This window comes from Urocampus carinirostris, chromosome 1, assembly GCF_059441175.1.
Source record: "Urocampus carinirostris isolate Australia breed hairy pipefish chromosome 1, RoL_Ucar_1.0, whole genome shotgun sequence".
In the NCBI taxonomy this organism is placed as follows: Eukaryota; Metazoa; Chordata; class Actinopteri; order Syngnathiformes; family Syngnathidae; genus Urocampus; species Urocampus carinirostris.
Genome location: NC_142349.1, coordinates 7,029,433 through 7,034,651, shown reverse-complemented (window position 1 = coordinate 7,034,651; position 5,219 = coordinate 7,029,433).

The window sequence follows — 5,219 nt, the reverse complement described above, 5'->3', positions numbered from 1 at the left end:
GCCTTCACGCGGGTGCTAACGAGCTACGATTGGTCTCTTTCCTTCCGAGTCCGAAGCATGCGAGGATGCAATTGGTTCAGACGAGCGTCATTTAAAATGTGGCCATCGTTAGGCGGGATGAGAGCGAGTTCGGTTGAGAGAACAATAAATGCGGCCTAGCTTAGTTAGCTCATTTGACTGAGTAGTGGTCGGTGGTGTTGTTTTACTGCCCCCGATGCTCCAATGATGAGACGCTACCTGAGGCAGTATCAACGTTAACGCTATATAATCAATGAATTTAAAAATTATGACGGGGTTTTAATCCCTAGACCATTTAATAAAAGAACATTTTTTGCATCATTTTATTAAAGAACTTTACTTTGATCGTTCAGCGAAAACCGTGTGTTATATTACGCAGCTATTTCACATCTTCGTTTATAACATACACACTTAAACGAAGACTTTGATCGAATTTGACTACGAAAGAGCTATATTTTGTTTATTGTGTACCAGCCATGGAAATGATATCGCTACTACAATTGGGTGACTAAGGGATTGGCGTCCCCTAGTGACAAATTGCAGAGACTGTCCTTAATGACTCGATGCATATTTACTTACACGGTAGAATATTGAATATGATGCATAGCAGTCCACAGCCAATAAGATACCTTCAACGTTTACGTTCAGTCTTATTTTACACTGATTACTGTAATGTATTTCTGGTCTCTGTATGTCTAGCATAAAAACATTGCAGCTGGTTCAAAATGCGACAGCAAGACTTTTTGTCTTAGTCAAAAGTGTTCGAGCATATCACTACTATAATAGCTAACTTGCACTGGCTCCCAGTTTGCCTAGGACGTGACTTTAAGTTCTCTACTAACATACAAATATTTGCATGGACTTGCACCCTCTTATCTCTCCGATTTGACACCCCCCATGTTCTTGCACGGAGTCTCCGCTCGGACTTATTGTCAAGAAGAAGTCTGCAGGCTCGAGAGAATTGTCCATCCGGGCCCCGGAGCTGCAGATGCTCTGCCTTCAGAGATAAGATCTGCAACCTCAGTTGAAGTTTTTAAATTTAGACTTAAACCCACCAATATTCAATATCTTATGATTGATGCCCACTTAATATTTTTAATTTCCTGTCCTTTTCCGACTGCCTGGCTGGTGGTTATACAAGGGAAAAGGACGATTTGAGATGAATCAGCCGACCAGCATCTGGACATGAAGCATGTCAACGCCTGCATCGGCAAGCTGGCAGGGATGGGAAGCTGCGTTGTTGCTGTCATGGACTTTCTGGAAAAAATAACATATTACCTATTGTTTTCTTTTTTTGATGTTCATTATGTTTTGTGTACTGTTACCCAATGCTAAATCTAATGGAGGGGGGTTATCACCTGTGATGGCCCCCTTCTCAAGGTTTCCTATTTTCCTCATGCTGAGGTTTTGAGTTTTTCCTTGCCTGCGTGTTGCTTTAAGATTAAGGGATGGTGTAAATGTAACCTGTGTAGTCTTTTCAGACATCTTGTGATTATGGGCTATATAAACAAATATGACTTGAATTGAGGGCAGCCTGGCGGCGCAGTGGTTAGCGCGTGTGCGTCACAGTTCTGAGGTCGTGGGAACCTCCTGCGTGGGTTCAAATTCAGCTCCAGGCCTTACTGTGCGGAGTTTGTATGTTCTCCTCGTGCTCGGGCACTCTGGTTTCCTCCCACATTGCAAAGACATGCATTTCAGGTGAATTGGCCAGTCTAAATTGTCCCTAGGTGTGACTGAGCGAGTGAGTTGTCTGTCCCCGTGTGCCCTGCGATTGCCCACTGCCCGATGATTGCTGGGATGGGCTCCAGCACCCCGCGACCCTACTGAGGATAAGCGGTGCAGCTAATGAGATGAGATGAGACTTGAATTGACTTGATTACACGTTTTTTTTTTTGATCATTTCAAATTATGTTCGCTGGATAAAAATGCTGAACAGGGAGACAAGTCAAGTCACATTTGTTTTTATGTATATTTAATCAAACTTGATGTAGGCCAACCTCACCCAGACAGTCTGGGTCTCGCAGCTCTCATAAAAGTCAAGGTTGAGACCATGATTGTCTGTCTGCTGTGAGTAAATGGGTGCCAAGTTGTGAATGTAAGGTTTATTATTGCCCAATAAGGCGAATTGCAATCATTAATAAGGAAAGCAAATGGCTAAGGTTGACAGGTATGCAAAGATGAGACACTATCTGCGGCAATATCAACATTGACAGAATTAAATTAACGAATATCAACAGGATGGCAGGGTTTTAATCCTAACACCATTTTAAAACAGTACACACTTTTTGCATTGCTTTTTAAAGCATCTTAATTTGATTATTTAGAGAAAACCTCGTGTGATATTATGGAGCTATTTTTGTCCTTTTATAAATAACAAGATAAATCTTTAAATGCAAACTTTGATGAAATTGGACGACGAAAGTGCTACATTTTACGTTTTATGTATCGTGTTGAGGCACCATCCATTGAAATGATATCGCTCCCACAGTCGCGTAATTAAGGGATTGGCGTCTCCTAGTGACACATTGCAGCCACGTTACTTATTGACAGGCTCCATATTACGTCACGGTTCACGTTTACGGATCCTTTATTATACATAGTAAAATATTATTTATGATGCATTACAGTACAGTGGCAATAATAAAATCCAGATAAAAGTAAAAAAAGTCAATTACAAGAGGATGTAAATAAAGTACTAAGTGGGTGGTGTGTGCCTCTTGTTGCTTTTACATTTTTATTGAAACAATTTATGTAAAAAAACAAAAGAAAACAATAAATGAGTTGACAATTTCACCTAAACTATAAAAATCGTCAGAAAAATGACCATAAATATGCTTTTTTGTTTTCAATTGTCAATCAGTACAATGAGTTCAGGTAAATTTCAGAATGACTGGACAATATGTTTTTACTCCAGTCAATCTGTAGATTTAACATTTCTTTGACACTATGATTCTCCTCAAGTGGCACGTGCAAGTACCAGAATTTCTTGGATGTGCTCAAATAAACTCTTCTTTTTCCATCTTTTTGGGGGGTTTTGTGTGGAGTTTGGACTGTACAGTACTTGAAACAGGCCTTTTCCTACTGTCATTATTTTCATGCTGCACCTATAAAACTCGGGGACGAGCATGACATCACTCTCCACACTCCCTCATCCGCTGCCCATTGCTGCCTTTAAATGTGTTTCAAGTTCAAAACAGCATTGTTAAAAGTAAGATAAAAGGAGATAGGCGGGGTGGATCTTTTTTATAAAGGGTCTTTGAACTCAGTTGGGCATTGTCAACACTTACCTAATGGAGAAAATATTATACTTTCAATTTTTACTGACACCTGAAACGAATCACCCCATCCTTTAAATATCACTCTCAAATCGAACACATCGTGCGATGTTTGGAATTTAGCTTCTCAGAAGAAAACAAGGTATGCAGAACGTCCACAAATAGCGGCTAATTGAAGGTGTGTATTCAAATGTTCACCACCCACGGTGTGGTGAACCCTAAATCAGGGGCATAGATTTGGCTTGGAGGGAGGGGACGTGTCCCCATGTATATCGAACTATCATTGTTTTGTCTTCACCAATATTATGTGATCATGTAAAAAATGAGCTGTGTGCCCACCAATACCAAGACCAAACCTAACTCTTTGCCCTAAATAAATATTAATAACATGTCAATTAATTTTAACTTGTAATACATTTTTAGTCAGTAAGCTGTGCTATTATTCATATAAATTAATATGTCCAAAAGTAATGTATAAAAATCGAGAGAAAGGTTATTAAAACACGTTATCATTATTATTATTATTCAAAATGTATTATATGTATGGGACAATTAAAATTACAATGTTACTTTAATATACTTCTGGAAAAAAAAACGTCCTCTAAAATTACTGGACTTTTTTCCTTATTAAACAAAAACATGCAGTTTATTGAATGAGTGGTAGGCAGTGAGAAAATGTGATGATAAACCAGGCAAGCGTAAGTGACTATATGTGACAGTGTTTATATGTGGCAACCCGGCAGAGATGAACCATGCTGGTTGCCAGTAGCTCCATCTGTCTGCTGCCCGGCAAGGCGGATATTTGCATTTTGCTGTGCATACTCTCTGCCCCATGCAGCACTGCGAGGTCCACGCCAACGCCAACTCTGCTGGTGGGAGCTATATTTACAAACAGCTGCTGTTGAAATGACTAAAGTGCCTTAAGAACGGAGCATAATCATATTTTGCCTTATCTGTGATTTCTTAAAAGTAAGATATTAACATGAGAAGGATAAATATTCAGGTAAAGTGAAAGAAAAGTGGAAAACAATGACAACTCTTGAATTGAAGAAGGAAACGATTGAGAAATATGGAAGTGGTGTACGGGTTTCTGCAATTAAAGCAGTGCTGGAAAGTACAGTGAATGGTTTAAAATGTAATATTTTTAGCTTTTTTTTACCAGTATATTCATTATTATTAATTACATTAATGAATAATTATCAATGCTTGGGTACATGCTCTATTAATAGTCTGAATTTCTTTTATTATGTGGCTATTTTAAAGCAGTTTTAGGGGATTGCCTACTGTATATGTGATGCGGGTTTATATGCGAGTATATATACTTTAAGTTGTTTTGGTTTTGCTGTTCATTTCGTTTTTGGGGAAACTATTTTTGCTTTAAATTATCCAATCCATCAGTGGATACATTTGAAAAGTGGAATTTTTTTTTCTTGTATGGGTCGCAGCTTGTCATTTGGGCGGAATGGTGGGGGCTCAACGCAGACCAGTTGAGTGCCAGTTATTTTGATAACATATGAGAAGGCATTCAATTTTATTTCACCATTTTTATTCACAGTGCCAGAGAGAAATGTTAAAAATGGAGAAAACAGAAAGTAATCATGAAAAACATTAATAAACACAGAAATTGCTTGACAAGGGAAACAATTCTTTGGAGTATCTGATGATGAATTGGATTTTGGTGGACAATAAAAAAATATGTTGTAAATTTTATGTCGATATGGTGTCCAAAGCTTACGTTGTCAATAGATTATTTTGATCATGGATGCACACATTCTACGCCTGAGGTGAGAAAAAGTGAAATTACTTTTATACTGATTTTCTATCAAAAATAATAGGTTTCCTTTATACAAGATTACGCGTTATACATGATTAAATACGGTACTTGTCATATTGCATGTGTGACAGATCAAACAAAAGCAAAAAACA